At 46.7% G+C, this 18,387-nt stretch overlaps 9 non-coding genes across 9 annotated transcripts; all 9 read left to right on the plus strand.

Annotated features, from left to right (window-relative positions):
- The first annotated feature begins 1,066 nt into the window (after positions 1-1,066).
- trnal-aag (transfer RNA leucine (anticodon AAG)) lies at positions 1,067-1,148 on the plus strand. The gene has a single exon. It is a non-coding gene; the product is annotated as a tRNA-Leu (tRNA).
- A 1,930-nt stretch (positions 1,149-3,078) lies between these two features.
- On the plus strand, positions 3,079-3,160 carry trnal-aag (transfer RNA leucine (anticodon AAG)). The gene has a single exon. It is a non-coding gene; the product is annotated as a tRNA-Leu (tRNA).
- Positions 3,161-5,093: 1,933 nt separating this feature from the next.
- On the plus strand, positions 5,094-5,175 carry trnal-aag (transfer RNA leucine (anticodon AAG)). Its single transcript has one exon. It is a non-coding gene; the product is annotated as a tRNA-Leu (tRNA).
- Positions 5,176-7,094: 1,919 nt separating this feature from the next.
- On the plus strand, positions 7,095-7,176 carry trnal-aag (transfer RNA leucine (anticodon AAG)). Its single transcript has one exon. It is a non-coding gene; the product is annotated as a tRNA-Leu (tRNA).
- A 1,929-nt stretch (positions 7,177-9,105) lies between these two features.
- trnal-aag (transfer RNA leucine (anticodon AAG)) lies at positions 9,106-9,187 on the plus strand. Its single transcript has one exon. It is a non-coding gene; the product is annotated as a tRNA-Leu (tRNA).
- Positions 9,188-11,106: 1,919 nt separating this feature from the next.
- trnal-aag (transfer RNA leucine (anticodon AAG)) lies at positions 11,107-11,188 on the plus strand. The gene has a single exon. It is a non-coding gene; the product is annotated as a tRNA-Leu (tRNA).
- Positions 11,189-13,117: 1,929 nt separating this feature from the next.
- trnal-aag (transfer RNA leucine (anticodon AAG)) lies at positions 13,118-13,199 on the plus strand. Its single transcript has one exon. It is a non-coding gene; the product is annotated as a tRNA-Leu (tRNA).
- A 1,919-nt stretch (positions 13,200-15,118) lies between these two features.
- On the plus strand, positions 15,119-15,200 carry trnal-aag (transfer RNA leucine (anticodon AAG)). Its single transcript has one exon. It is a non-coding gene; the product is annotated as a tRNA-Leu (tRNA).
- A 1,929-nt stretch (positions 15,201-17,129) lies between these two features.
- Positions 17,130-17,211, plus strand: trnal-aag (transfer RNA leucine (anticodon AAG)). The gene has a single exon. It is a non-coding gene; the product is annotated as a tRNA-Leu (tRNA).
- The last annotated feature ends 1,176 nt before the right edge of the window (positions 17,212-18,387 follow it).

Consider the following 18,387-nt stretch of genomic DNA (forward strand, 5'->3'; position numbering starts at 1 on the left):
CTTCACACAAAACGGAAGCCCGTTACACAACACGGAGAACCTTTACACAACAGCAAACACATTACTCAATAGCGGACATCTTTACAAAGCAGACAAAATCTCTAAACAACAGGGAAAATCTATAATCAGCAGCGATCATCTTTACACAGGAGGGAACAATTTTATATAACAGGGAACAACTTTACACTACAGGGAATTTCTTTGCACAGCAGAACGCACCATCATGCAAGTCTCTCTCTTCATCTCAGTCTCCGTTTCCCTGGCTGTCTACCTCCCTCTCTGTTTCTCTCGCAGTCTCGGTTTTCCCTCAGTCTCTGTCTCTGCCTCGTGTTAATCGCTCTGTCTGTCTCTCTCTCTCTTTGGTTCCTTCAGTGTCTTTCTCTGTCCCTCCATTTGTGTGGCCAGAAACACCCTTTCCGGATTCCTGTGTGTCATTTTGTGTGTGTCCCATTGTCGGTGTCGTAATACAGAGTGTCCTTGTGACATCGTGCAGCCATGTCAGCCTGCAAACACGGGTGCTGCGGGGTCCGGGTCTCTGGGCGGTTTCAGGGCCGTGCTATAGTTTTCAACACAGGCTGGATGCTGAAATTTGTCTCGCTAACACACAGCACTGTGGGGCATCGGAACCTAAGCACCAGCCGGGATTGTTTGTTAACCGACAGCAGAGTGTAGCAGCGGAAGCGTGCTGGTCCCATAACCCAGAGGTCGATTGATCGTAAGCCTTCTTCTGCGAGTTGCATTCTTATATACACCAACAATAAAATGCTCTATTGCTACCCCAATCAAACGCACTTAATTTTATCACACTTTACTTACACCAACTTCCTGCTTGCAACACACAACAGGGATAAATTTTGAATGAAATTTACAATGGGTGTGTTGCAGCAAACTTTTATTTATTAGCGTTGCCTTGTGAACACGTAGCTGCTTCTGATATAGTGGGTTGCATCAGAAGTGAGTTTGCCGTCCACGAATTTAATTTCCGTTTGTTTCCCCTGCTATTTACAAGACCAGGCCACATTTCAATCACCAGTCACTAGTTTCAGATTCCTTAGCGCACTGACGTGGTAGCGTGGCCGAGCGGTCTAAGGCGCTGGATTAAGGCTCCAGTCTCTTCGGGGGCGTGGGTTCGAATCCCACCGCTGCCAGATATTGCGGCATTTATAAATTTCGTCGCTTCACCACCAGCAGTAAACCAGGCAGGCATGCCGGTTTTGGGTCACCTTTTCCTTCAGTTGCTATTGACAGGCTGATCCGAATCGCAGAATTTCCTCTGCTACATAATTGGCCGAACACTTCAAACACCGTCACCCAACCAACTGGATTCAGACCGTTCACTCACTCGTCCCCACACCTGCTGCCTCTCACTTATTCAGATGTGCACCACGTTTACTCTTTCTTCCATTTCTTGCAATCTATCGACCGCGCCCCCCATTGCTGTCACTCTCGCACCCACCATCTCTCCGTCGTTTCCCCGTTCGCCCTTCCAATCTTGCCGGTTCAACAGCACCTCCCATTTGTTCCTGTGCTGCAATCCAATTAATTTAACACCAGTATCTTTTTGTCAATCGAACCTATCCAGACAGCGAAAGTTACATTAAGACATGGTTAAGAGAAGATCCATTCTGCAAACTAAAAGGGTGGGGAGGGGATCTGGACTCTGACTTCAGGATGAGAGTCAGATGTGTTTTTCATACCATTAGTCTGGGGAAGTTGTGATTAGGAGGGCAAATTTTTCCTATTGTTCTCTTCTCTTAAATTATGATAAATTTCAGGCTCAGTGCGTCAGGTTTTGTTATCACAATTTATGCTTTACTTACAGCAACTTCCTTCTTGCAAAAAACACAAGAACCTGCAACACAACTTTCAAAACACTTTATTCGCACCAACATAAGCTGCAAATGCTGCAAACTTGGAGCAGCCTTGGCCTTACCCTTTCTCTCAACGCATTCCTGCAGCGCCGGGTCGCCAGCACCAGATGGTGCTCTTGGCCTTTACACAACAGGCAATATCTTCACACAAAACGGAAGCCCGTTACACAACACGGAGAACCTTTACACAACAGCAAACACATTACTCAATAGCGGACATCTTTACAAAGCAGACAAAATCTCTAAACAACAGGGAAAATCTGTAATCAGCAGCGATCATCTTTACACAGGAGGGAACAATTTTATATAACAGGGAACATCTTTACACTACAGGGAATTTCTTTGCACAGCAGAACGCACCTTCATGCAAGTCTCTCTCTTCATCTCAGTCTCCGTTTCCCTGGCTGTCTACCTCCCTCTCTGTTTCTCTCGCAGTCTCGGTTTTCCCTCAGTCTCTGTCTCTGCCTCGTGTTAATCGCTCTGTCTGTCTCCCTCTCTCTTTGGTTTCTTCAGTGTCTTTCTCTGTCCCTCCATTTGTGTGGCCAGAAACACCCTTTCCGGATTCCTGTGTGTCATTTTGTGTGTGTCCCATTGTCGGTGTCGTAATACAGAGTGTCCTTGTGACATCGTGCAGCCATGTCAGCCTGCAAACACGGGTGCTGCGGGGTCCGGGCCTCTGGGCGGTTTCAGGGCCATGCTATAGTTTTCAACACAGGCTGGATGCTGAAATTTGTCTCGCTAACACACAGCACTGTGGGGCATCGGAACCTAAGCACCAGCCGGGATTGTTTGCTAACCGACAGCAGAGTGTAGCAGCGGAAGCGTGCTGGTCCCATAACCCAGAGGTCGATTGATCGTAAGCCTTCTTCTGCTAGTTGCATTCTTATATACACCAACAATAAAATGCTCTATTGCTACCCCAATCAAACGCACTTAATTTTATCACACTTTACTTACACCAACTTCCTGCTTGCAATACACAACAGGGATAAATTTTGAATGAAATTTAGAACGGGTGTGTTGCAGCAAACTTTTATTTATTAGTGTTGCCTTGTGAACACGTAGCTGCTTCTGATATAGTGGGTTGCATCAGAAGTGAGTTTGCCGTCCACGAATTTAATTTCCTTTTGTTTCCCCTGCTATTTACAAGACCAGGCCACATTTCAATCACCAGTCACTAGTTTCAGATTCCTTAGCGCACTGACGTGGTAGCGTGGCCGAGCGGTCTAAGGCGCTGGATTAAGGCTCCAGTCTCTTCGGGGGCGTGGGTTCGAATCCCACCGCTGCCAGATATTGCGACATTTATAAATTTCGTCGCTTCACCACCAGCAGTAAACCAGGCAGGCGTGCCGGTTTTGGGTCACCTTTTCCTTCAGTTGCTATTGACAGGCTGATCCGAATCGCAGAATTTCCTCTGCTCCATAATTGGCCCGAACCCCGCACCGAACACTACAAACACCGTCACCCAACCAACTGGATTCAGACCGTTCACTCACTCGTCTCCACACCTGCTGCCTCTCACTTATTCAGATGTACACCACGTTTACTCTTTCTTCCATTTCTTGCAATCTATCGACCGCGCCCCCCATTGCTGTCACTCTCGCACTCCGTCGTTTCCCCGTTCGCCCTTCCAATCTTGCCGGTTCAACAGCACCTCCCATTTGTTCCTGTGCTGCAATCCAATTAATTTAACACCAGTATCTTTTTGTCAATCGAACCTATCCAGACAGCGAAAGTTACATTAAGACATGGTTAAGAGAAGATCCATTCTGCAAAAGAAAAGGGTGGGGAGGGGATCTGGACTCTGACTTCAGGATGAGAGTCAGATGTGTTTTTCATACCATTAGTCTGGGGAAGTTGTGATTAGGAGGGCAAATTTTTCCTATTGTTCTCTTCTCTTAAATTATGATAAATTTCAGGCTCAGTGCGTCAGGTTTTGTTATCACAATTTATGCTTTACTTACAGCAACTTCCTTCTTGCAAAAAACACAAGAACCTGCAACACAACTTTCAAAACACTTTATTCGCACCAACATAAGCTGCAAATGCTGCAAACTTGGAGCAGCCTTGGCCTTACCCTTTCTCTCAACGCATTCCTGCAGCGCCGTGTCGCCAGCACCAGATGGTGCTCTTGGCCTTTACACAACAGGCAATACCTTCACACAAAACGGAAGCCCGTTACACAACACGGAGAACCTTTACACAACAGCAAACACATTACTCAATAGCGGACATCTTTACAAAGCAGACAAAATCTCTAAACAACAGGGAAAATCTATAATCAGCAGCGATCATCTTTACACAGGAGGGAACAATTTTATATAACAGGGAACATCTTTACACTACAGGGAATTTCTTTGCACAGCAGAACGCACCTTCATGCAAGTCTCTCTCTTCATCTCAGTCTCCGTTTCCCTGGCTGTCTACCTCCCTCTCTGTTTCTCTCGCAGTCTCGGTTTTCCCTCAGTCTCTGTCTCTGCCTCGTGTTAATCGCTCTGTCTGTCTCTCTCTCTCTTTGGTTTCTTCAGTGTCTTTCTCTGTCCCTCCATTTGTGTGGCCAGAAACACCCTTTCCGGATTCCTGTGTGTCATTTTGTGTGTGTCCCATTGTCGGTGTCGTAATACAGAGTGTCCTTGTGACATCGTGCAGCCATGTCAGCCTGCAAACACGGGTGCTGCGGGGTCCGGGTCTCTGGGCGGTTTCAGGGCCATGCTATAGTTTTCAACACAGGCTGGATGCTGAAATTTGTCTCGCTAACACACAGCACTGTGGGGCATCGGAACCTAAGCACCAGCCGGGATTGTTTGCTAACCGACAGCAGAGTGTAGCAGCGGAAGCGTGCTGGTCCCATAACCCAGAGGTCGATTGATCGTAAGCCTTCTTCTGCTAGTTGCATTCTTATATACACCAACAATAAAATGCTCTATTGCTACCCCAATCCAACGCACTTAATTTTATCACACTTTACTTACACCAACTTCCTGCTTGCAACACACAAGAGGGATAAATTTTGAATGAAATTTACAATGGGTGTGCTGCAGCAAACTTTTATTTATTAGTGTTGCCTTGTGAACACGTAGCTGCTTCTGATATAGTGGGTTGCATCAGAAGTGAGTTTGCCGTCCACGAATTTAATTTCCTTTTGTTTCCCCTGCAATTGACAAGACCAGGCCACATTTCAATCACCAGTCACTAGTTTCAGATTCCTTAGCGCACTGACGTGGTAGCGTGGCCGAGCGGTCTAAGGCGCTGGACTAAGGCTCCAGTCTCTTCGGGGGCGTGGGTTCGAATCCCACCGCTGCCAGATATTGCGACATTTATAAATTTCGTCGCTTCACCACCAGCAGTAAACCAGGCAGGCATGCCGGTTTTGGGTCACCTTTTCCTTCAGTTGCTATTGACAGGCTGATCCGAATCGCAGAATTTCCTCTGCTCCATAATTGGCCTGAACCCCGCACCGAACACCCAACCAACTGAATTCAGACCGTTCACTCACTCGTCCCCACACCTGCTGCCTCTCACTTATTCAGATGTACACCACGTTTACTCTTTCTTCCATTTCTTGCAATCTATCGACCGCGCCCCCCATTGCTGTCACTCTCGCACCCACCATCTCTCCGTCCTTTCCCCGTTCGCCCTTCCAATCTTGCCGGTTGAACAGCACCTTCCTGTGCTGCAATCCAATTAATTTAACACCAGTATCTTTTTGTCAATCGAACCTATCCAGACAGCGAAAGTTACATTAAGACATGGTTAAGAGAAGATCCATTCTGCAAAAGAAAAGGGTGGGGAGGGGATCTGGACTCTGACTTCAGGATGAGAGTCAGATGTGTTTTTCATACCATTAGTCTGGGGAAGTTGTGATTAGGAGGGCAAATTTTTCCTATTGTTCTCTTCTCTTAAATTATGATAAATTTCAGGCTCAGTGCGTCAGGTTTTGTTATCACAATTTATGCTTTACTTACAGCAACTTCCTTCTTGCAAAAAACACAAGAACCTGCAACACAACTTTCAAAACACTTTATTCGCACCAACATAAGCTGCAAATGCAGCAAACTTGGAGCAGCCTTGGCCTTACCCTTTCTCTCAACGCATTCCTGCAGCGCCGTGTCGCCAGCACCAGATGGTGCTCTTGGCCTTTACACAACAGGCAATACCTTCACACAAAACGGAACCCCGTTACACAACACGGAGAACCTTTACACAACAGGAAACACATTACTCAATAGCGGACATCTTTACAAAGCAGACAAAATCTCTAAACAACAGGGAAAATCTATAATCAGCAGCGATCATCTTTACACAGGAGGGAACAATTTTATATAACAGGGTACATCTTTACACTACAGGGAATTTCTTTGCACAGCAGAACGCACCTTCATGCAAGTCTCTCTCTTCATCTCAGTCTCCGTTTCCCTGGCTGTCTACCTCCCTCTCTGTTTCTCTCGCAGTCTCGGTTTTCCCTCAGTCTCTGTCTCTGCCTCGTGTTAATCGCTCTGTCTGTCTCTCTCTCTCTTTGGTTTCTTCACTGTCTTTCTCTGTCCCTCCATTTGTGTGGCCAGAAACACCCTTTCCGGATTCCTGTGTGTCATTTTGTGTGTGTCCCATTGTCCGTGTCGTAATACAGAGTGTCCTTGTGACATCGTGCAGCCATGTCAGCCTGCAAACACGGGTGCTGCGGGGTCCGGGTCTCTGGGCGGTTTCAGGGCCATGCTATAGTTTTCAACACAGGCTGGATGCTGAAATTTGTCTCGCTAACACACAGCACTGTGGGGCATCGGAACCTAAGCACCAGCCGGGATTGTTTGTTAACCGACAGCAGAGTGTAGCAGCGGAAGCGTGCTGGTCCCATAACCCAGAGGTCGATTGATCGTAAGCCTTCTTCTGCTAGTTGCATTCTTATATACACCAACAATAAAATGCTCTATTGCTACCCCAATCCAACGCACTTAATTTTATCACACTTTACTTACACCAACTTCCTGCTTGCAACACACAACAGGGATAAATTTTGAATGAAATTTACAATGGGTGTGTTGCAGCAAACTTTTATTTATTAGCGTTGCCTTGTGAACACGTAGCTGCTTCTGATATAGTGGGTTGCATCAGAAGTGAGTTTGCCGTCCACGAATTTAATTTCCTTTTGTTTCCCCTGCTATTTACAAGAGCAGGCCACATTTCAATCACCAGTCACTAGTTTCAGATTCCTTAGCGCACTGACGTGGTAGCGTGGCCGAGCGGTCTAAGGCGCTGGATTAAGGCTCCAGTCTCTTCGGGGGCGTGGGTTCGAATCCCACCGCTGCCAGATATTGCGACATTTATAAATTTCGTCGCTTCACCACCAGCAGTAAACCAGGCAGGCATGCCGGTTTTGGGTCACCTTTTCCTTCAGTTGCTATTGACAGGCTGATCCGAATCGCAGAATTTCCTCTGCTCCATAATTGGCCTGAACCCCGCACCGAACACCCAACCAACTGAATTCAGACCGTTCACTCACTCGTCCCCACACCTGCTGCCTCTCACTTATTCAGATGCACACCACGTTTACTCTTTCTTCCATTTCTTGCAATCTATCGACCGCGCCCCCCCATTGCTGTCACTCTCGCACCCACCATCTCTCCGTCGTTTCCCCGTTCGCCCTTCCAATCTTGCCGGTTGAACAGCACCTCCCATTTGTTCCTGTGCTGCAATCCAATTAATTTAACACCAGTATCTTTTTGTCAATCGAACCTATCCAGACAGCGAAAGTTACATTAAGACATGGTTAAGAGAAGATCCATTCTGCAAACGAAAAGGGTGGGGAGGGGATCTGGACTCTGACTTCAGGATGAGAGTCAGATGTGTTTTTCATACCATTAGTCTGGGGAAGTTGTGATTAGGAGGGCAAATTTTTCCTATTGTTCTCTTCTCTTAAATTATGATAAATTTCAGGCTCAGTGCGTCAGGTTTTGTTATCACAATTTATGCTTTACTTACAGCAACTTCCTTCTTGCAAAAAACACAAGAACCTGCAACACAACTTTCAAAACACTTTATTCGCACCAACATAAGCTGCAAATGCTGCAAACTTGGAGCAGCCTTGGCCTTACCCTTTCTCTCAACGCATTCCTGCAGCGCCGTGTCGCCAGCACCAGATGGTGCTCTTGGCCTTTACACAACAGGCAATACCTTCACACAAAACGGAAGCCCGTTACACAACACGGAGAACCTTTACACAACAGCAAACACATTACTCAATAGCGGACATCTTTACAAAGCAGACAAAATCTCTAAACAACAGGGAAAATCTATAATCAGCAGCGATCATCTTTACACAGGAGGGAACAATTTTATATAACAGGGAACATCTTTACACTACAGGGAATTTCTTTGCACAGCAGAACGCACCTTCATGCAAGTCTCTCTCTTCATCTCAGTCTCCGTTTCCCTGGCTGTCTACCTCCCTCTCTGTTTCTCTCGCAGTCTCGGTTTTCCCTCAGTCTCTGTCTCTGCCTCGTGTTAATCGCTCTGTCTGTCTCTCTCTCTCTTTGGTTTCTTCAGTGTCTTTCTCTGTCCCTCCATTTGTGTGGCCAGAAACACCCTTTCCGGATTCCTGTGTGTCATTTTGTGTGTGTCCCATTGTCGGTGTCGTAATACAGAGTGTCCTTGTGACATCGTGCAGCCATGTCAGCCTGCAAACACGGGTGCTGCGGGGTCCGGGTCTCTGGGCGGTTTCAGGGCCATGCTATAGTTTTCAACACAGGCTGGATGCTGAAATTTGTCTCGCTAACACACAGCACTGTGGGGCATCGGAACCTAAGCACCAGCCGGGATTGTTTGCTAACCGACAGCAGAGTGTAGCAGCGGAAGCGTGCTGGTCCCATAACCCAGAGGTCGATTGATCGTAAGCCTTCTTCTGCTAGTTGCATTCTTATATACACCAACAATAAAATGCTCTATTGCTACCCCAATCCAACGCACTTAATTTTATCACACTTTACTTACACCAACTTCCTGCTTGCAACACACAAGAGGGATAAATTTTGAATGAAATTTACAATGGGTGTGCTGCAGCAAACTTTTATTTATTAGTGTTGCCTTGTGAACACGTAGCTGCTTCTGATATAGTGGGTTGCATCAGAAGTGAGTTTGCCGTCCACGAATTTAATTTCCTTTTGTTTCCCCTGCAATTGACAAGACCAGGCCACATTTCAATCACCAGTCACTAGTTTCAGATTCCTTAGCGCACTGACGTGGTAGCGTGGCCGAGCGGTCTAAGGCGCTGGACTAAGGCTCCAGTCTCTTCGGGGGCGTGGGTTCGAATCCCACCGCTGCCAGATATTGCGACATTTATAAATTTCGTCGCTTCACCACCAGCAGTAAACCAGGCAGGCATGCCGGTTTTGGGTCACCTTTTCCTTCAGTTGCTATTGACAGGCTGATCCGAATCGCAGAATTTCCTCTGCTCCATAATTGGCCTGAACCCCGCACCGAACACCCAACCAACTGAATTCAGACCGTTCACTCACTCGTCCCCACACCTGCTGCCTCTCACTTATTCAGATGTACACCACGTTTACTCTTTCTTCCATTTCTTGCAATCTATCGACCGCGCCCCCCATTGCTGTCACTCTCGCACCCACCATCTCTCCGTCCTTTCCCCGTTCGCCCTTCCAATCTTGCCGGTTGAACAGCACCTTCCTGTGCTGCAATCCAATTAATTTAACACCAGTATCTTTTTGTCAATCGAACCTATCCAGACAGCGAAAGTTACATTAAGACATGGTTAAGAGAAGATCCATTCTGCAAAAGAAAAGGGTGGGGAGGGGATCTGGACTCTGACTTCAGGATGAGAGTCAGATGTGTTTTTCATACCATTAGTCTGGGGAAGTTGTGATTAGGAGGGCAAATTTTTCCTATTGTTCTCTTCTCTTAAATTATGATAAATTTCAGGCTCAGTGCGTCAGGTTTTGTTATCACAATTTATGCTTTACTTACAGCAACTTCCTTCTTGCAAAAAACACAAGAACCTGCAACACAACTTTCAAAACACTTTATTCGCACCAACATAAGCTGCAAATGCAGCAAACTTGGAGCAGCCTTGGCCTTACCCTTTCTCTCAACGCATTCCTGCAGCGCCGTGTCGCCAGCACCAGATGGTGCTCTTGGCCTTTACACAACAGGCAATACCTTCACACAAAACGGAACCCCGTTACACAACACGGAGAACCTTTACACAACAGGAAACACATTACTCAATAGCGGACATCTTTACAAAGCAGACAAAATCTCTAAACAACAGGGAAAATCTATAATCAGCAGCGATCATCTTTACACAGGAGGGAACAATTTTATATAACAGGGTACATCTTTACACTACAGGGAATTTCTTTGCACAGCAGAACGCACCTTCATGCAAGTCTCTCTCTTCATCTCAGTCTCCGTTTCCCTGGCTGTCTACCTCCCTCTCTGTTTCTCTCGCAGTCTCGGTTTTCCCTCAGTCTCTGTCTCTGCCTCGTGTTAATCGCTCTGTCTGTCTCTCTCTCTCTTTGGTTTCTTCACTGTCTTTCTCTGTCCCTCCATTTGTGTGGCCAGAAACACCCTTTCCGGATTCCTGTGTGTCATTTTGTGTGTGTCCCATTGTCCGTGTCGTAATACAGAGTGTCCTTGTGACATCGTGCAGCCATGTCAGCCTGCAAACACGGGTGCTGCGGGGTCCGGGTCTCTGGGCGGTTTCAGGGCCATGCTATAGTTTTCAACACAGGCTGGATGCTGAAATTTGTCTCGCTAACACACAGCACTGTGGGGCATCGGAACCTAAGCACCAGCCGGGATTGTTTGTTAACCGACAGCAGAGTGTAGCAGCGGAAGCGTGCTGGTCCCATAACCCAGAGGTCGATTGATCGTAAGCCTTCTTCTGCTAGTTGCATTCTTATATACACCAACAATAAAATGCTCTATTGCTACCCCAATCCAACGCACTTAATTTTATCACACTTTACTTACACCAACTTCCTGCTTGCAACACACAACAGGGATAAATTTTGAATGAAATTTACAATGGGTGTGTTGCAGCAAACTTTTATTTATTAGCGTTGCCTTGTGAACACGTAGCTGCTTCTGATATAGTGGGTTGCATCAGAAGTGAGTTTGCCGTCCACGAATTTAATTTCCTTTTGTTTCCCCTGCTATTTACAAGAGCAGGCCACATTTCAATCACCAGTCACTAGTTTCAGATTCCTTAGCGCACTGACGTGGTAGCGTGGCCGAGCGGTCTAAGGCGCTGGATTAAGGCTCCAGTCTCTTCGGGGGCGTGGGTTCGAATCCCACCGCTGCCAGATATTGCGACATTTATAAATTTCGTCGCTTCACCACCAGCAGTAAACCAGGCAGGCATGACGGTTTTGGGTCACCTTTTCCTTCAGTTGCTATTGACAGGCTGATCCGAATCGCAGAATTTCCTCTGCTCCATAATTGGCCTGAACCCCGCACCGAACACCCAACCAACTGAATTCAGACCGTTCACTCACTCGTCCCCACACCTGCTGCCTCTCACTTATTCAGATGCACACCACGTTTACTCTTTCTTCCATTTCTTGCAATCTATCGACCGCGCCCCCCCATTGCTGTCACTCTCGCACCCACCATCTCTCCGTCGTTTCCCCGTTCGCCCTTCCAATCTTGCCGGTTGAACAGCACCTCCCATTTGTTCCTGTGCTGCAATCCAATTAATTTAACACCAGTATCTTTTTGTCAATCGAACCTATCCAGACAGCGAAAGTTACATTAAGACATGGTTAAGAGAAGATCCATTCTGCAAACGAAAAGGGTGGGGAGGGGATCTGGACTCTGACTTCAGGATGAGAGTCAGATGTGTTTTTCATACCATTAGTCTGGGGAAGTTGTGATTAGGAGGGCAAATTTTTCCTATTGTTCTCTTCTCTTAAATTATGATAAATTTCAGGCTCAGTGCGTCAGGTTTTGTTATCACAATTTATGCTTTACTTACAGCAACTTCCTTCTTGCAAAAAACACAAGAACCTGCAACACAACTTTCAAAACACTTTATTCGCACCAACATAAGCTGCAAATGCTGCAAACTTGGAGCAGCCTTGGCCTTACCCTTTCTCTCAACGCATTCCTGCAGCGCCGTGTCGCCAGCACCAGATGGTGCTCTTGGCCTTTACACAACAGGCAATACCTTCACACAAAACGGAAGCCCGTTACACAACACGGAGAACCTTTACACAACAGCAAACACATTACTCAATAGCGGACATCTTTACAAAGCAGACAAAATCTCTAAACAACAGGGAAAATCTATAATCAGCAGCGATCATCTTTACACAGGAGGGAACAATTTTATATAACAGGGAACATCTTTACACTACAGGGAATTTCTTTGCACAGCAGAACGCACCTTCATGCAAGTCTCTCTCTTCATCTCAGTCTCCGTTTCCCTGGCTGTCTACCTCCCTCTCTGTTTCTCTCGCAGTCTCGGTTTTCCCTCAGTCTCTGTCTCTGCCTCGTGTTAATCGCTCTGTCTGTCTCTCTCTCTCTTTGGTTTCTTCAGTGTCTTTCTCTGTCCCTCCATTTGTGTGGCCAGAAACACCCTTTCCGGATTCCTGTGTGTCATTTTGTGTGTGTCCCATTGTCGGTGTCGTAATACAGAGTGTCCTTGTGACATCGTGCAGCCATGTCAGCCTGCAAACACGGGTGCTGCGGGGTCCGGGTCTCTGGGCGGTTTCAGGGCCATGCTATAGTTTTCAACACAGGCTGGATGCTGAAATTTGTCTCGCTAACACACAGCACTGTGGGGCATCGGAACCTAAGCACCAGCCGGGATTGTTTGCTAACCGACAGCAGAGTGTAGCAGCGGAAGCGTGCTGGTCCCATAACCCAGAGGTCGATTGATCGTAAGCCTTCTTCTGCTAGTTGCATTCTTATATACACCAACAATAAAATGCTCTATTGCTACCCCAATCCAACGCACTTAATTTTATCACACTTTACTTACACCAACTTCCTGCTTGCAACACACAAGAGGGATAAATTTTGAATGAAATTTACAATGGGTGTGTTGCAGCAAACTTTTATTTATTAGCGTTGCCTTGTGAACACGTAGCTGCTTCTGATATAGTGGGTTGCATCAGAAGTGAGTTTGCCGTCCACGAATTTAATTTCCTTTTGTTTCCCCTGCTATTTACAAGAGCAGGCCACATTTCAATCACCAGTCACTAGTTTCAGATTCCTTAGCGCACTGACGTGGTAGCGTGGCCGAGCGGTCTAAGGCGCTGGATTAAGGCTCCAGTCTCTTCGGGGGCGTGGGTTCGAATCCCACCGCTGCCAGATATTGCGACATTTATAAATTTCGTCGCTTCACCACCAGCAGTAAACCAGGCAGGCATGCCGGTTTTGGGTCACCTTTTCCTTCAGTTGCTATTGACAGGCTGATCCGAATCGCAGAATTTCCTCTGCTCCATAATTGGCCTGAACCCCGCACCGAACACCCAACCAACTGAATTCAGACCGTTCACTCACTCGTCCCCACACCTGCTGCCTCTCACTTATTCAGATGTACACCACGTTTACTCTTTCTTCCATTTCTTGCAATCTATCGACCGCGCCCCCCATTGCTGTCACTCTCGCACCCACCATCTCTCCGTCCTTTCCCCGTTCGCCCTTCCAATCTTGCCGGTTGAACAGCACCTTCCTGTGCTGCAATCCAATTAATTTAACACCAGTATCTTTTTGTCAATCGAACCTATCCAGACAGCGAAAGTTACATTAAGACATGGTTAAGAGAAGATCCATTCTGCAAAAGAAAAGGGTGGGGAGGGGATCTGGACTCTGACTTCAGGATGAGAGTCAGATGTGTTTTTCATACCATTAGTCTGGGGAAGTTGTGATTAGGAGGGCAAATTTTTCCTATTGTTCTCTTCTCTTAAATTATGATAAATTTCAGGCTCAGTGCGTCAGGTTTTGTTATCACAATTTATGCTTTACTTACAGCAACTTCCTTCTTGCAAAAAACACAAGAACCTGCAACACAACTTTCAAAACACTTTATTCGCACCAACATAAGCTGCAAATGCAGCAAACTTGGAGCAGCCTTGGCCTTACCCTTTCTCTCAACGCATTCCTGCAGCGCCGTGTCGCCAGCACCAGATGGTGCTCTTGGCCTTTACACAACAGGCAATACCTTCACACAAAACGGAACCCCGTTACACAACACGGAGAACCTTTACACAACAGGAAACACATTACTCAATAGCGGACATCTTTACAAAGCAGACAAAATCTCTAAACAACAGGGAAAATCTATAATCAGCAGCGATCATCTTTACACAGGAGGGAACAATTTTATATAACAGGGTACATCTTTACACTACAGGGAATTTCTTTGCACAGCAGAACGCACCTTCATGCAAGTCTCTCTCTTCATCTCAGTCTCCGTTTCCCTGGCTGTCTACCTCCCTCTCTGTTTCTCTCGCAGTCTCGGTTTTCCCTCAGTCTCTGTCTCTGCCTCGTGTTAATCGCTCTGTCTGTCTCTCTCTCTCTTTGGTTTCTTCACTGTCTTTCTCTGTCCCTCCATTTGTGTGGCCAGAAACACCCTTTCCGGATTCCTGTGTGTCATTTTGTGTGTGTCCCATTGTCCGTGTCGTAATACAGAGTGTCCTTGTGACATCGTGCAGCCATGTCAGCCTGCAAACACGGGTGCTGCGGGGTCCGGGTCTCTGGGCGGTTTCAGGGCCATGCTATAGTTTTCAACACAGGCTGGATGCTGAAATTTGTCTCGCTAACACACAGCACTGTGGGGCATCGGAACCTAAGCACCAGCCGGGATTGTTTGTTAACCGACAGCAGAGTGTAGCAGCGGAAGCGTGCTGGTCCCATAACCCAGAGGTCGATTGATCGTAAGCCTTCTTCTGCTAGTTGCATTCTTATATACACCAACAATAAAATGCTCTATTGCTACCCCAATCCAACGCACTTAATTTTATCACACTTTACTTACACCAACTTCCTGCTTGCAACACACAACAGGGATAAATTTTGAATGAAATTTACAATGGGTGTGTTGCAGCAAACTTTTATTTATTAGTGTTGCCTTGTGAACACGTAGCTGCTTCTGATATAGTGGGTTGCATCAGAAGTGAGTTTGCCGTCCACGAATTTAATTTCCTTTTGTTTCCCCTGCTATTTACAAGAGCAGGCCACATTTCAATCACCAGTCACTAGTTTCAGATTCCTTAGCGCACTGACGTGGTAGCGTGGCCGAGCGGTCTAAGGCGCTGGATTAAGGCTCCAGTCTCTTCGGGGGCGTGGGTTCGAATCCCACCGCTGCCAGATATTGCGACATTTATAAATTTCGTCGCTTCACCACCAGCAGTAAACCAGGCAGGCATGCCGGTTTTGGGTCACCTTTTCCTTCAGTTGCTATTGACAGGCTGATCCGAATCGCAGAATTTCCTCTGCTCCATAATTGGCCTGAACCCCGCACCGAACACCCAACCAACTGAATTCAGACCGTTCACTCACTCGTCCCCACACCTGCTGCCTCTCACTTATTCAGATGCACACCACGTTTACTCTTTCTTCCATTTCTTGCAATCTATCGACCGCGCCCCCCCATTGCTGTCACTCTCGCACCCACCATCTCTCCGTCGTTTCCCCGTTCGCCCTTCCAATCTTGCCGGTTGAACAGCACCTCCCATTTGTTCCTGTGCTGCAATCCAATTAATTTAACACCAGTATCTTTTTGTCAATCGAACCTATCCAGACAGCGAAAGTTACATTAAGACATGGTTAAGAGAAGATCCATTCTGCAAACGAAAAGGGTGGGGAGGGGATCTGGACTCTGACTTCAGGATGAGAGTCAGATGTGTTTTTCATACCATTAGTCTGGGGAAGTTGTGATTAGGAGGGCAAATTTTTCCTATTGTTCTCTTCTCTTAAATTATGATAAATTTCAGGCTCAGTGCGTCAGGTTTTGTTATCACAATTTATGCTTTACTTACAGCAACTTCCTTCTTGCAAAAAACACAAGAACCTGCAACACAACTTTCAAAACACTTTATTCGCACCAACATAAGCAGCAAATGCTGCAAACTTGGAGCAGCCTTGGCCTTACCCTTTCTCTCAACGCATTCCTGCAGCGCCGGGTCGCCAGCACCAGATGGTGCTCTTGGCCTTTACACAACAGGCAATACCTTCACACAAAACGGAAGCCCGTTACACAACACGGAGAACCTTTACACAACAGCAAACACATTACTCAATAGCGGACATCTTTACAAAGCAGACAAAATCTCTAAACAACAGGGAAAATCTATAATCAGCAGCGATCATCTTTACACAGGAGGGAACAATTTTATATAACAGGGAACATCTTTACACTACAGGGAATTTCTTTGCACAGCAGAACGCACCTTCATGCAAGTCTCTCTCTTCATCTCAGTCTCCGTTTCCCTGGCTGTCTACCTCCCTCTCTGTTTCTCTCGCAGTCTCGGTTTTCCCTCAGTCTCTGTCTCTGCCTCGTGTTAATCGCTCTGTCTGTCTCTCTCTCTCTTTGGTTTCTTCACTGTCTTTCTCTGTCCCTCCATTTGTGTGGCCAGAAACACCCTTTCCGGATTCCTGTGTGTCATTTTGTGTGTGTCCCATTGTCCGTGTCGTAATACAGAGTGTCCTTGTGACATCGTGCAGCCATGTCAGCCTGCAAACACGGGTGCTGCGGGGTCCGGGTCTCTGGGCGGTTTCAGGGCCATGCTATAGTTTTCAACACAGGCTGGATGCTGAAATTTGTCTCGCTAACACACAGCACTGTGGGGCATCGGAACCTAAGCACCAGCCGGGATTGTTTGCTAACCGACAGCAGAGTGTAGCAGCGGAAGCGTGCTGGTCCCATAACCCAGAGGTCGATTGATCGTAAGCCTTCTTCTGCTAGTTGCATTCTTATATACACCAACAATAAAATGCTCTATTGCTACCCCAATCCAACGCACTTAATTTTATCACACTTTACTTACACCAACTTCCTGCTTGCAACACACAAGAGGGATAAATTTTGAATGAAATTTACAATGGGTGTGTTGCAGCAAACTTTTATTTATTAGCGTTGCCTTGTGAACACGTAGCTGCTTCTGATATAGTGGGTTGCATCAGAAGTGAGTTTGCCGTCCACGAATTTAATTTCCTTTTGTTTCCCCTGCTATTTACAAGAGCAGGCCACATTTCAATCACCAGTCACTAGTTTCAGATTCCTTAGCGCACTGACGTGGTAGCGTGGCCGAGCGGTCTAAGGCGCTGGACTAAGGCTCCAGTCTCTTCGGGGGCGTGGGTTCGAATCCCACCGCTGCCAGATATTGCGACATTTATAAATTTCGTCGCTTCACCACCAGCAGTAAACCAGGCAGGCATGCCGGTTTTGGGTCACCTTTTCCTTCAGTTGCTATTGACAGGCTGATCCGAATCGCAGAATTTCCTCTGCTCCATAATTGGCCTGAACCCCGCACCGAACACCCAACCAACTGAATTCAGACCGTTCACTCACTCGTCCCCACACCTGCTGCCTCTCACTTATTCAGATGTACACCACGTTTACTCTTTCTTCCATTTCTTGCAATCTATCGACCGCGCCCCCCATTGCTGTCACTCTCGCACCCACCATCTCTCCGTCCTTTCCCCGTTCGCCCTTCCAATCTTGCCGGTTGAACAGCACCTTCCTGTGCTGCAATCCAATTAATTTAACACCAGTATCTTTTTGTCAATCGAACCTATCCAGACAGCGAAAGTTACATTAAGACATGGTTAAGAGAAGATCCATTCTGCAAAAGAAAAGGGTGGGGAGGGGATCTGGACTCTGACTTCAGGATGAGAGTCAGATGTGTTTTTCATACCATTAGTCTGGGGAAGTTGTGATTAGGAGGGCAAATTTTTCCTATTGTTCTCTTCTCTTAAATTATGATAAATTTCAGGCTCAGTGCGTCAGGTTTTGTTATCACAATTTATGCTTTACTTACAGCAACTTCCTTCTTGCAAAAAACACAAGAACCTGCAACACAACTTTCAAAACACTTTATTCGCACCAACATAAGCTGCAAATGCAGCAAACTTGGAGCAGCCTTGGCCTTACCCTTTCTCTCAACGCATTCCTGCAGCGCCGTGTCGCCAGCACCAGATGGTGCTCTTGGCCTTTACACAACAGGCAATACCTTCACACAAAACGGAACCCCGTTACACAACACGGAGAACCTTTACACAACAGGAAACACATTACTCAATAGCGGACATCTTTACAAAGCAGACAAAATCTCTAAACAACAGGGAAAATCTATAATCAGCAGCGATCATCTTTACACAGGAGGGAACAATTTTATATAACAGGGTACATCTTTACACTACAGGGAATTTCTTTGCACAGCAGAACGCACCTTCATGCAAGTCTCTCTCTTCATCTCAGTCTCCGTTTCCCTGGCTGTCTACCTCCCTCTCTGTTTCTCTCGCAGTCTCGGTTTTCCCTCAGTCTCTGTCTCTG

The sequence above is a fragment of the Somniosus microcephalus genome, unplaced genomic scaffold (assembly GCF_052327205.1).
Source record: "Somniosus microcephalus isolate GS21.2 unplaced genomic scaffold, FLI_Smic_1.0 unresolved_chr5, whole genome shotgun sequence".
In the NCBI taxonomy this organism is placed as follows: domain Eukaryota; kingdom Metazoa; phylum Chordata; class Chondrichthyes; order Squaliformes; family Somniosidae; genus Somniosus; species Somniosus microcephalus.